This window comes from Mustelus asterias, chromosome 2 (genome assembly GCF_964213995.1).
Source record: "Mustelus asterias chromosome 2, sMusAst1.hap1.1, whole genome shotgun sequence".
Lineage (NCBI taxonomy): Eukaryota > Metazoa > Chordata > Chondrichthyes > Carcharhiniformes > Triakidae > Mustelus > Mustelus asterias.
In genome coordinates, this window is record NC_135802.1 from 19,951,106 (window position 1) to 19,965,906 (window position 14,801).

The window sequence follows — 14,801 nt, forward strand, 5'->3', positions numbered from 1 at the left end:
ATTGGTCAGATGATGTGATGGACGGCATGATGACGCAATGGTTAGCACTGCTGCCTCACAGTGCCAGGAACTTGTGTTCAATTCTGGATGATTGTGTGGAGTTTGCATTTTCTCCCTGCGTCTGCGTGGATTTTCTCCCCGTGCTCTGGTTACATCCCATAGTCCAAAGATTTGATTGGATTTATTATTGTCACATATATTGGTATACAGTGAAAAGTATTGTTTCTTGCGAGCTATACAGACAAAGCATACCATTCATAGAGTGCATGGGGAGAAGGAAAGGATGAGGTGCAGGATATAGTGTTGCAATTACAGATAGGGTGAAGAGAAAGATCAGTTAACTATATGGTCGGTCCATTCAAAAGTCTGATGGCAGCAGGAAAGAAGCTGTTCTTGAGTCGGTTGGTACGTGTTCTCAGACTTGTATCTTTTTCTCGATGGAAGAAAGTGGAAGAGAGTATGTCCAGGGTGCGTGGGGTCCTTGATTATGCTGGCTGCTTTTCCGAGGCAGCAGGAAGTTAGCCTGCTAAATTGCTTGTTACTGTCCCAACATGTGTAGGTTAGATGGATTAGCCATGGTATATAGAGTCATAGAGTCATAGAGGTTTATAGCATGGAAACAGGCCCTTCGGCCCAACTTGTCCATGCCGCCCTTTTTTTTTAAACCCCTAAACTAATCCCAATTGCCCGCATTTGGCCCGTATCCCTCTATACCCATCTTACCCATGTAACTGTCTAAATGCTTTTTTAAAGGACAAAATTGTACCTGCCTCTACTACTACCTCTGGCAGCTTGTTCCTCACACTCACCACCCTCTGTGTGAAAAAATTGACCCTCTGGACACTTTTGTAACTCTCTCCTCTCACCTTAAACCTATGCCTTCTAGTTTTAGACTCCCCTACCTTTGGGAAAAGATATAGACTATCTAGCTGCTCTGTGCCCCTCATTATTTTATAGACCTTTTAAGATCACCCCCTCAGCCTCCTACGCTCCAGAGAAAAAAGTCCCAGTCTATCCAGCCTCTCCTTATAACTCAATCCATCAAGTCCCAGTAGCATCCTAGTAAATCTTTTCTGCACTCTTTCTCGTTTAATAATATCCTTTCTATAATATGCACCCATATGCATGTGGTTACAGGGATAGGGCAGCTAGGTTGGCCTGGGTAAGATGCTCTTTCAGAGATTTGGTGCAGACTCGATGGGTCAAATGGCCGCCTTCTGCACTGTAGGGATTTTATGATTTCATTTTTTTTCCCTTACAAAGCAACAATGAAATGTTTTGTACATCACAATGACCGCTCCATAAAGGTCTTCTTGATCTTGTTGTAAGTAATTTCATGGGTGGTTTCAACAGTGATCTGTACAACAATAATCTTGGAAAACTGAATAGGCTGCAATTTCTAAAACTAGGCTCTTGTGCGCAAAATAAATCACTTCATTTTGTGGTTTGTTGCCTTATTCAGGTGCAATCCATTCTCAGATAGTTGCTGCTGCTGCTGTTGTATACACAGTTGGTAAAAATTAATTGAACAACATTTTTGCAACGTTATTGATTTCGAACCGTTAAAATTGACCAACATGCTGCACCCAATATCCTGGGCATTTAATTTTGATGTTGATATTAATACAAGCCAGGGCAGCACAGTGGCTAGCACTGCTGCCTCATAATGCCAGGGACCCGAGTTCAATTCCGGCCTCGGATCACTGTCTGTGTGGAGTTTGCACGTTCCCCACATGTCTGCGTGGGTTTCCTCCGGGTGCTCCGGTTTCCTCCCTCAGTCCAAAAATGTGCAGGTTAGGTTGATCGATCATGCTAAATTAAATCTAGTGTCAGGGGATTAGCAGGGAAAACATGAGGGGTGACAGGAATAGGACCTGGACGGGATTTTGGTCGGTGCAGACTTGATAGGCTGAAAGGTCTCCTTCTGCACTGTAGGGATTCTATGAAGAGATGCAGTCAGTACACCCCTCTCTCCTACCATAATAGAATCCACAGAATCCCTACATTGCAGACAGAGGCCAGTTAGGCCATTGAGTCTGCACTGACTCCAAAAGAGCATCTTACCTTGGCCCATTCCTCCACCCTATCCCCACGACCCTGCCCATTTGCCATGGCTAATCCATCTAACCTGCACATCTTTGGACACTAAGGGGCAATTTAATATGGCCAACCCACCTAACCTGCACATCTGTGAATTTTGGGAGGAAACAGGCACACCCAGATGAAACACAGGCAGGCGCAGGGAGAATGTGCAAATTCCAGACAGTCACCAAGACCGGAATTGAACCCAGGTCCCTGGCGCGGTGAGGCTGCAGTGCTAACCATTGTGCCACCACCACCATCCCCAACACGACCCTCCAAGCGCAATGTTGCTCTTTCATTACTTGGATTTAATTTTTATAGACTGTCAGTTTTACAATATATTGTTTTTTAATTAATGAAAATTGTGCGGTTTGCAGCAATATTGTTCAAGAGCATAGGAGTATAAAATAGTTATCAATCCAAATATTGACTTGAAAAAAGACAATTTGTTTTGTTCAAATTTAATAGAGATTTGTATTAATCTACAGCGTTGATTAATTATTTGTGCTTGCCTTTGACATTTTCAAATAATTAAGGCAATATTTTACAAGAATCTTTTTTTCTTCTTTGGCTAAAAATCAATCTTCGTTCAAGAAGTTCAATACTCAGTTGTCCTTTCTTGTTTTTGTAGCTCGGTTTCAGCAAAGCAAGCTACACCGTATCAGTTGTGAGTTGAATTGCAATGTAGCACATCCAAAAGCACAATTGCTTTATGCACAGGAGATTTCCTTTGGTTATGAGCGAAGGAAAATGCTTTGATTTGTGCTAACAGATGCCTTATAGTTATTCATTTGATAGTACATTTCTGCATGAGAAATAACTCCCTGCGCGCATCCTCTGCATAATTCCTGTTATAGAAAGTAAATCAGAGATTGTGATGGCATTATATCGCCAGCAATGGGCTGTATTCATCACTATTCACTTACGACAATAGCAAATGGAAAGAATTAAATTGTCATGTAGCTTTCTTGATTTTTAAAATTTTAACCTTTACTTTTATCTTTATTTTTGATAATATTTGATTTGATTTATTATAATCACACGTATTAGCATACAGTGAAAAGTATTGTTTCTTGCGCACTATACAGACAAAGCATACCGTTCATAGAGAAGGAAATGAGAGAGTGCAGAATGTAGTGTTACAGTTATAGCTAGGGTGTAATATAGCACTGCGTCAAGGTTTATACTGTGCATTGAGAGGCACGGTAGCACAGTGGTTAGCACTGCTGCTTCACAGCTCCAGGGATCTGGGTTTGATTCCCGGCTTGGGTCACTGTCTGTGTGGAGTTTGCACATTCTCCTTGTGTCTGCGTGGGTTTCCTCTAGGTGCTCTGGTTTCCTCCCACAGTCCAAAGATGTGCGGGTTAGGTTGATTGGCCATGCTAAAATTGCCCCTTAGTGTCCTGAGATGCATAGGTTAGAGGGATGAGCAGGTAAATGTGTAGGGATATGGGGATGAGGCCTTGATGGGATTGTGGTCGGTGCAGACTTGATGGGCCAGATGGCTTCTTTCTGCACTGTAGGGCTTCTATGATAATTGTTTAAAATGCTTGCAACATATATTTACCTAATTAATTGAACATATTATACGCAATGAAATGTTGCTCGTGAGAACTACCATTCTTCCATTGCAGGCGTCATCCAATGTAATTTGGGATTCAGTGCTACCCTGTAAATATAGTATATGACTAATTTTCCAAAAGGCGTTCGAGAAGTTGTCGCACAAAAAGGCCAATAGGCAAAATACGGGCTCTTGGGGTTGCGGGTAATATATTAGCATGGATAGCGGATTGGTTTATGGATAGGAAACAGGGAGCGGGTGTAAAGGGGACTTTTATAAGTTGACAAGCAGTGAATACTGGAGTGCCGCAGGAGTCAATGATGGGGTGTCAGCCAATCGCAGTCTTAATGAAGAGATGGAAAGTACTGATTTGATTTTTATTTTGTACATTATTGTCACATGTAGTAGCATACAGTGAAAAGTATTGTTTCTTGCGCGCTATACAGACAAAACATACCGTTCATAGAGAAAGAAAGGAGACAGTGCAGAATGTAGTGTTACAGTCATAGCGAGGGTGTAGAGAAAGATCAACTTAATGTGAGGGAGGTCCATTCAAAAGTCTGATGGCAGCAGGGAAGAAGCTGTTATTGAGTCAGTTGGTACGTGTCCTCAGACTTTTGTATCTTTTTCCCGATCGAAGAAGGTGGAAGAGAGAATGTCTGGGTGCGTGGGGTCCTTGATTTGCTGAGGCAGCAGTAAGTGTAGATAGTGCCAGTGGATGGGAGGCTGGTTTGCGTGATAGACTGGGCTTCGTTCACGACCCTTTGCAGTTTATTGTGGTCTTAGAGCAGGAGCCATACCAAGCTGTGATACAACCAGAAAAAATGCTTTCTATGGTGCATCTGTAGAAGTTGGTGAGAGTCGTAGCGGACATTCCAAATTTCCTTAATCTCCTGAGAAATTAGAAGTGTTGGTGGGCTTTCTTAATTATAGTGTCGGCATGGGGGTACCAGGACAGGTTGTTGGTGATCTGGACACCTAAAAACTTGAAGCTCTCAACCAGTTCTACTTCATTCCCATTGATGTCTACAGGGACAATGACTATCTCCTTCATTTGTTGACATTGAGGGAGAGATTATTGTCGACGGGCCAGTTCACCAGATTCTCTATCTCTTTCCTGCACTGTGTCTCGTCATTGTTTGAGACCCGACCTACAACTTGTTAATGCAAACGACAAGTTTATGTCATCAGCAAACTTGAAAATCGAGTTGGAGGGGAATTTGGCCATGCAAAGGTGTATAAGGAGTATAGTAAGGGGCTGAGGACACAGCCTTGCGGAGCACCGGTGTTGAGCATGATCGTGGAGGAGGTGTTATTGTCTCTCCTTACTGACTGTAATCTATGGGTTGGGAAGTCTAAGATCCAGTTGAAGAGGGAGTACCTAAGTTTGCTGATGTTACCAAGCTAGGTGGGTAGGTAAGCTGTGGGGATGACACAGAGAGGCTGCAAAGGGATATAGACAGGGAAAATAAGTAAGCAGCAAGATAGCAGATGGAGTATAGAAACTAGAAAATAGGCGCAGGTGGAGGCTATTTGGCCCTTTGAGCCTGCTCCACCATTCATTTTGATCATGGCTGATCATCCAATTGAACAGTCTGATTCCACATTCCCCTCATACCCTTTGATCCCCTTCACCTCCAGTGCAATACCTAGGGGAGTGTGATGTTATTCAATAAAGAATGAAAAGAAGAATATGTTTTTAGAAGGTAAGACATTGTTTTGTGTGAATATTAAAGAGGTTTGTGTTTGCTGGTACAAAGAATGCAGAAAGCTAGCATGTAGGCGTAGCAAGCAATTTGGAAAGAAAAAACCATGTTGGCCTTTATTACAAGGCGATTGGAGCACATGAATAAAGAAGTCTTACTAAAATTGTATCAGGTTTTTGTGAGACAGCACCTTGAGTACAAAATGCAGTTTTGGTCTCCACATTTAAGGAACGATATACTTGATTTGGAGGCAGTACAGTGAAGGTTCATTAAATTGGTCACTGCAATGGGAGGACTGTCCTGTGATGAGAGGTTGAGTAAATAGGACTTATGTTCACTGGAGTTTTGAAGGCAATATCATGGAAAGCTACAAAATTCTGAAGGATCTTGATCGGATGGATCTTGAGAGAGTGTTTCCAGTGGTCTGAGAATTTAAAACACAGAGGCTCAGTCCCAGGATAAGGATGGTCACACAAAGGGTTATGAATCTTTGGAATTCTATATCCCAGAGTGTTGTGGATGCTCCAATGTTGAATATATTTAAGGTTGGGACAGACAGATATTTGTTCTCTTAGGGAATTAAGGGGCATGTGGAGAGAGTGAGAAAATGGAGTTGAAGTCCAAGATTAGAGAAGTCATTATAGAATCCCTACAGTGCAGAAAGAGGCCATTTGGCCCATCGGGTCTGCACCGACTCACCGACAAAGCATCTTAGCCAGGCCCTAACCCTATAACCCCACATATTTACCCCACTAATGCAATTGGCATGAGAATGTCTTATTTGGGAATAAGGGTGTTCTCACTGGTCGGTAAGATGGTAACTGTAATTAGACTTCGGAGGCAAATGTCCCTCCACCAAAATCTCTTTATTTACAAACTTTAATAGCAGTGGGGCGACATGGTGGCACAGTGGTTAGCTGTGCTCACAACGCCAGAGACCCGGGTTCGATTCCTGGCTTGGGTCACTGTCTGAGTGGAGTTTGAACATTCTCCCCGTGTCTGCGTGGGTTTCCTCCGGGTGCTCCCATTTCCTCCCACATTCTGCAAGACGTGCTGGTTAGGGTGCATTGACCCGAACAGGTGCCAGAGTGCGGTGACTAGGGGAGTTTCACAGTAACTTCATTGCAACATTAATGTAAGCCTAATAAATAAACTTATTTACACAGAGTCAGCAGTCTACTTTCGGGGGTGTCTGAGGAACTGACACTTCCAGTTAAGTACAAGGCAAAGGCTCCCTGATTGGCCTATCACTTGGATCCTTAATCAGGGAGTTCATACTCCGATAGGCCAACCTCAATGGCCTGATTGAAGTCATTACAGTAACAATCACAAGCATTTGAAAATAATAGCAATGAAATGGGAGGGCAAAGAAACCATTTTGCACAGGATGATTCGATTGTGTCTGTCTATTAGCCCGTGGAACCGGAGTTCATTACCGTCATTCCAAAGAGAAACCTGGATAGCTCTGTTTCTTTAAAGGAAATTAAGAAATGCAGCTGCGCGTTCTTCATCAGGAAGTCTGCTGACAGTCAAATTTGGGTTCACATGAGAATTGGATTTATTTTGTGCTTGAGCAAGGCCTTGGGAAGCTGCCAGCAGCTGAGGAACAGTCGCTCAGAAAGAGTCACTGCCTTCAAGGGGGAAGAATAAATGGTAAAATAGTGGGAGGAAAATGTGCAAGCTGGTTTTGCCTTTTCCATTCTGAGGGCATCTAGCCCAATAGAAATCATACAGTCTGGATTCTCTGAGGAGAATCTGACGGCCTCACTCGTCCCGAAACTGTAAAATTCCGCCCGAGGTCAATGGACCTTTCCATTGTCCGTCCCTCGCCCACTCCAATTCCCGCGGCGAGCAGGACAGTAAGATTCTGGCCTATATCACACTGGGACTGAATGCCCGTTGACGTGCTAAATAGCTTTGGAAGTAAAAATAATAAACAAAAATATCACCTGTCTTCCAAGTTTGTTTATTTTTTTAGTGTCACGAGTCGGCTTGCATTAACACTGCAGTGAAGTTGCTATGAAAATCCCATAGTCTGCATCCCACTGCCGCATCAGTTCAGGTACACTGAGAGGGAATTTAGCATGGCCGATGCACCTAACCAGCACGTCTTTCAGAGTGTGGGAGGAAACCGGAGCACCCAGAGGAAACCCACGCAGACACGGGGAGAACGTGCAAACTCCACACAGACAGTGACCCCGAGCCGGGAATCGAACCCAGGTCCCTGGCCCCAGGTCCCTGGCGCTGTGAGGCAGCAGTGCTCACCACTGTGCTACCGTGTCGCCTGAGGCAAAAGAATTGCAAATTTGCATTTGCAACTCCATAGTATAATGAGTATGCAACAAAGCCATTTGGCCCATCGTGCTTTCGCTGACTCTTTGTGAGAGCAAGCCAATTAGTCACATTACCTCCAATCTTTCCCCATGACCAGGCAACTGTTTTCTTTTCACTAGATATATCCCTATCTCTTGGATGTGTATTAAAATTGGCAGCTGATGCAAGAATTGGGAAACCCTGGCTTGACAGAGGAATGTTGCAAAGGTCTTACCCCTGAAGAGATGTTTTGCTTTTCTAAAGGTGCGCACTTTTATTGTGAACAAAGCCAAAATGTCTTGAATAGCACTTCATAGATTAACTTTGATAGCCGCTGATGAATGTTTTGTTTCTTACCTGGTGAGAAACAATCTAGTGCATTTCCAAATGGGATCATTTGAAATACATTCTCTTCGCTATATTAGCTCATCTTTCCCTTGAGCTAACAGTGCAGATTTCAAGTTCATTGTTTTTTTTACATGTTTCTATTCCCAGCTTTGGGAGGGAGACAAAATATCTTGCCTTCTTCGCTGCCCTCTTAGGCCTCTGCACGTAATGCTGAGGGGATTGCAAGGACCTCTTTCTTGCATTCCTCACTGTTGAGTTCTAAACTAATCAGAAGACCCATGGAGTTCTGAAGTACGGAAAGTCATTGGCTAGACATATAGATTTATATCAGGTATTGAGCAGGGCAGAGGAAATCAAATATTGTCAAGAAGGGAGTTTCGTCCATTTCTATATTGATGGACTAAAATGAGCCAAACAACCTCTTGCATCCATAAGTATCTTAAAAAAAAGCAGACGGGACACTTGCTCCCCATCACATTTATAGGAGAGCAGCTTTGAAATGTTAGCAGTCCCTCATGGCTGCACTCAAGTACTAACCTTGATCAACAATTCTAGTAGAACATATTCATCTTTTGTGAAACAAATATCAGAACACTTCACTGCCATCTCTAAAATTTCACGGGAGATAAAAAGTCAATGCTAGATTTTCCACCTTAAATTTAGATATAAGACTTCTGCAAGAGGTTCGATAACAGCAGCAGAAAATGCTGTCGTCTGTGGAGAGAGAATAGAGCCAACATTTCAAGTCTGGATCCAGATTCTCTCTCCACAGACGCTGAGATAGGATCATAGTCAGAGTCATAGAGGTTTACAGCATGGAAACAGACCTTTCGGCCCAACTTGTCCATGCCGCCCAGTTTTTAACCATTAAGCTAGTTTCAATTGCCCATGTTTGGCCCATATCCCTCGATACCCATCTTACTCATGTAACTTCTAAATGCTTTTTAAAAGACAAAATTGCATCCGCCTCTACTACTACCTCTGGCAGCACGTTCCAGACACTCACTACCCTCTGAGTGAAAACAATTTGCCCCTCTGGACCCCTTTTGTGTCTCTCCCCTCTCACCTTAAACCTATGCCCTCTAGTTTTAGACTCCCCTACCTTTGGGAAAAGATGTTGGCTATCTACCTTATCTATGTGCCTCATTTTTTTATAGACCTCTATAAGATTACCCCTAAACCTCCTACGCTCCAGGAGAAAAAGTCCCAGTCTATGCCAGCAGGATTCTCCCGCCCGTTGCAGTGAACGGAGATTTGGCTGAGTTCCAAATTCTCCATCCTCTCTGGCAGCGGAGCAGAGCGTGAATGGCCAGAGAATTCCAGCCTTGGTATAATCATCATTATCTTGCCTTCACCTCCATGTGAAAAATTTAAATAATTTTGGAATTTTTCAGGAAGGCGTTCATGGTTATGTTCATTAGACAAGGTTAATGATGATATAAGCATGACATCAGGGTCAGATGACCAAGAGGTTCCAAGGGAGCATGACACAGAACAATGTACTCATCGCAAGGTCCTGGATGTAAATAATTCCAAATAAATAGTTTTAAGAAAAACTAAATACTGACCCTTTCCAAGTCACCCAGAGTAAGAGAAAGCTCAGTGAACCAGAACACCAAAGAAGCAAAGGGCTATAAGCCCAAACTATGGTGACAGCGCAAAACTCGGTGGGTGGCAGTACTAGAAGCCGCAGTTTAAGACATTGAGACCACACATTAGTGACCCATTACTGAAGACCTTGGAACTGCTTGACTTTGCAACAAAGAAGGAATAAGACAAGACATACCAAGGCAGGGGAGAATGAACTATTCATGATGTGGGCAGCCATTGAACAGCCACTAACCCTTCCACAGGCCTTCCAACACATTGAGGTTCTGCAGCAAGGACAACAATGGGAGCTCTGGGGGCAACATGATGGGCTGAATGGCCTAATTATGCTCCTTTACCTTATGGTCTTGTAGCTTATGGACAGTTTGAACAGTACAGAACAGCTTTGGGCTTACAAGACAAGACATAAAAACACCAGATCTGTACTCTTCTATTATGTGATTGGAGTTGTAGCTGATGATGTCCTGGTGAGACAAGAAGTCGAGGACACCTTGCCATTCTATAAAGAGGTGTTAAGGACCTTTAATAATTACTTCAGCCCCAAGAAGAATCTGGTCATTGAATGGGCGAGATTCGGCCAAAGGCCGGATGCGTTCATTGGTTCATTTATTAACAAGGTGCACATGTAGTTGCGGTTATGGAGCATTAAAATGAGTTAATTCGTGACCCCATTGTGTTTGGGGTGCTTGTTGATGTACTATCGGACGTCTTGCAAACCAGCAAGGATTTGTCATTCGAGAGACCAAGCAGTTTGGAAAGCCAGCGGCAGGAGAAGAAACAGCGCGTACTTTGGGGAGACGCCGAGGTTCGGGAGGGATCACTCAGTATGCAGGCCTAAAGTCAGATGCCCTAAAGGGGATCAAAGGATATGGGGGGAAGACAGGATCAGGCTATTGAGTTGATTGATCAGACATGATGGCGGAGCAGACTCGACGGGCCGAATGGCTCCTATTTTTTATGTTTCTTGCTTCATAGTTTTTGATATTCTTAAAGCATCCCCCACCCCCCGTTGCTACCTTCCATCCAGGCCTGCTGTACAAACCTTCCAAGTGCCATAAGTCAAACATCATGCTGCCTAATATTATGGTGTGGAATATTTTGTCTCCTATTTAAACAGGCTAACAATAGAATGCCTGCTATTTTAATGGATGAGGTGCTCCATCATAATACAACAGGGAGAAATTAGTAGGTTCCAGTTGTTTGAGGACCATTGATCATTCGTTTTCCATAAACTCTGATGTTTTTCATTTAAGTTACTTAACTATTGGTGAAAATCTGAAACTGTTGTATTCCCCCCGCCCCAAATAATGTCTCACTTAGTTTTCCTTTTTCATTTTTAATACCTATTTAAATGAGCTAATAACTCCTTTACAATAGCAAGCATTTAAGTTTCCCATCATTCTTTTTTATTGCAAATTGAGATATGCTTCTTATAGCAATAATACAGAAATTGTTCTCCAGAATATACTGTCATGGATTAGTTGACTCAAGGTGCCAGTTGGTCAACCAAGGAGTCTCATACTACATGGTGCTCATTTTCCTGGCTGCAAGATTGAATTACTTTCTTCATGCATATTGTTGAGTTTGTATTATATTTCATTGTGAACCTGGATACCATTAGCTATTCTTTAGTGTTGCTGAGACGAGAGATCTGTTGAAGCTTTTTGTCTTGCACTGATCAGGACACTACGTAAGAACATCAATACAAGGGAAAAACAGCAATTTATGCTGCATGAGAAAAGAGTGCTGATTGGTTGGAAAGTGGAATTTGATTGGCAGAGGTGTTGCCATGGAGAATGCACCATTTGATGGTGGCTGACAGTTAACTGCCAAGCTTTTGTTTGAAATTTAAACCAAGCAACTTGGCCCTGATTGGTCAAAGCATTGCCTTAAAGAATGAGTCAGCGAATGGCTATCACTTATTTTATTTAACTGAAGCAGTGCAATGTTAGACAAAACAAGTGACAGCCGTTCACTGACTCATTCCCAAGGGTACCTCCTTAACCAATCAAGGTCAGACTGAACAAAGACAAAGAACAAAGAAAATTACAGCACAGGAACAGGCCCATCGGCCCTCCAAGCCTGCACTGACCATGCTGCCCGACTTAACTAAAACCCCCTACCCTTCCAGGGACCATATCCCTCCATACCCATCCCATTCATGTACTTGTCAAAAGAACTGCTTGGTTTAAATTTCAAACAAAAACTTGGCAGTTAACTGTCAGTCATCATCAAGTGATGCATGCTCCTTGACAGCGCTTCTAAGAGATCGCACTTGCCTGCCAATCAATACTCTCTTCTCATGCAGTACAAATTGTTGTTTTCCCCTTATACTGGTCGTCTTACACTGTGTCGTGATGAGTACAGGACGAAAAACTTTGACATGTCACTTTTTTTCAGCAATACGCACATTCTGTACCACCAAATGATAATAGATATTTTTCATTCAACTGTAGATACTGCATTATTTCTGTTCATCAGTGTCGATTGACTTGGGTGGCCTTGTGAATTTAGTGGGTGGGATTTTATGGCCTAGTTTGAGCGAGACCAGAAATTCCCACCTGGAGTCAACGGACATTTCTGTTGTCCGCACCTCGCCTGCTCCGATTCTGTGGCGGGCAAGGGGGTAGAAGTCCGGCAAATGTATCCGACTGGAATGCATGAGCAATATTAGATTAGGCCCTGTACTGGATGTGGGGATCTTGATGCGTGATTACCCTGTGCCTGGTGCCATCGAGGCATGTAAACATGTAAACTGTGTTTGAACTACTCAGGAACCCGTGACACACATTTAAAATGAGCTGGGAGAAACTTTCCCTGGCTTTAGAAATATCACCGCACTAATTAGTTCTTTAAAATATCTTTCAGATATTTCCACAGAACATGATGTTTCCCAAACTGCAGCTGATGAAGTGAAGAACAATGGACCTATAGATATGTAAGGAGGGCTGACTATTAAGGAGGATTTCTTAATTACCTTTGGGAATGAGGGAGTATAATTTTCCTCAGGAAAGTAAGCAGGTGGGAACATGCCCATGACAAAGTAGACTGCGTCCAGCCTGTGGAAAGAGTGAACTCGATGGGAAGATGAGTCTTTGTTAGTTCCGTGCTTGTGGTTTTGCTTTTGCCAGGTGTAATTGAACATATATGGAGCTGACAAAACAGAAGGTTCAGGGAGCTAGAGAATTGATGTATTGCCGTGGGTTGGTAATGATGTTTGTTTAATAGATGTGCTTCACACTGAAGACTACACATCGGAGGGTGTAGACCGGAGTATGAATGTTGCATCTTAATCATTATTTTTCAAACAGCCCTAATTCTGTCTCCAATTTAAAACTAGATTTAATTTGGCAATGAATGGAATGTTGAATCATAGAATGGTTACAGCGCAGGACAGCTCCTCATGTCTATGCTGTACTTCTGATGGAGCGATTCATTTAGTCCCACTCCCCTGACCTTTCCCTGTAACCCTGTACATTCTGCCTTTTCAGATAATAATCCAGTTCCCTTTTGGAAGTTCCAGTTGACCCTGCCACTCTCAGCCAATGCATTCTAGATCCTAACCACTCGCTGAGTGAACAGGTTTAGCCTCATGTCATCGTCATTGCTTCCTTTGCCAATTACCTTCAATCAGTGCCCTCTGGTTCTCAGTTCTTGCACTATTGGGAACAGTTTCTCCCTGTCTGCTCAGTCCAGAATCCTCATCATTTTGAATACCTCTATCAAACCTCCTCCCAACCTTCTTCTCCAGCATCTCCAATCTTTCTACGTAACTGAAGCTCCTCATTTCTGGAACAATTGTCATGAATCTTTAATGCCAGAACTGGATACAGTACTCCAGATGAGGCCAACCCAGTGTTTATACAGGTTAGATGTAACTTCTTGTGGTGCAAAAGGAGGCCATTCAGCCCATCAAGCTTGCACCGACAACAATCTCACCCAGGCCCTATCCCCACAGCCACTGTGCCACGCATGGGAGTTAGCACTGCTGCCTCACAGCGCCAGGGATCAATTCTGGCCTCGGGAAACTGTGTGGAGTTTGCACATTCTCCCCGTGTCTGCATGGGTTTCCTCCGGGTGCTCCGGTTTCCTCCCACAGTCCAAAGATGTGTCGGTTAGGTTGATTGGCCATGCTAAATTTCCCCTTAGTGTCATGGGGATTAGCAGGGTAAATTTGTGGGGTTACAGGGATAGGGCCTGTTGTCGGTGCAGACTCAATGGGCTGAATGGCCTGCTTCTGCACTGTAAGGATTTGATGATTCCTTGCTTTTGCACTCTATTTGATTTGATTTGATTTAATTTATTATTGTCACATGTATTAACATACAGTGAAAAGTATTGTTTCTTGCGCGCTATACAGACAAAGCATACCATTCATAGAGAAGAAAACAAGAGAGTGCAGAATGTAGTGTTACAGTCATAACTAGGGTGTAGAGAAAGATCACCTTAATGCAAGATAAGTCCATTCAAAAGTCTGACAGCAGCAGGGAAGAAGCTATTCTTGAATCGGTTGGTACGTGACCTCAGACTTTTGTATCTTTTTCCTGAAGGAAGAAGGTGGAAGAGAGAATGTCCAGGGTGCATGGGGTCCTTAATTATGCTGGCTGCTTTGCCGAGGCAGCGGGGAGTGTCGACAGAGTCAATGGATGGGAGGCTGGTTTGCATGAATAGATTGGGCTACATTCATGACCTTTTGTAGTTCCTTGTGGTCTTGGGCAGAGCAGGAGCCATGCCAAGCTATGATACAAAGAGAAAGAATGCTTTCTATGGTGCATCTGTAAAAGTTGGTGAGAGTCGTAGCTGATGTGCCAAATTTCCTTCGTCGTCTGAGAAAGTAGAGGCGTTGGTGGGCTTTCTTAACTATAGTATCGGCATGGGGGGACCTGGGCAGGTTGTTGGTGATCTGGACACCTAAAAACTTGATGTTCTCAACCCTTTCTACTTCATCCCCATTGCTATAGACAGGGGCATGTTGTCCTTTATGCTTCCTGAAGTCGATGACAATCTCCTTTGTTTTGTTGACATTGAGGGAGAGATTATTGTTGCCGCACCAGTTCACCAGATTCCCTATCTCATTCCTGTACTCTGTCTCATCATTGTTTGAGATCCGACCCACTACAGTGGTGTCGTCAGCAAACTTGAAAATCAAATTGGAGGGGAATTTGGCCACACAGTCATAGGTG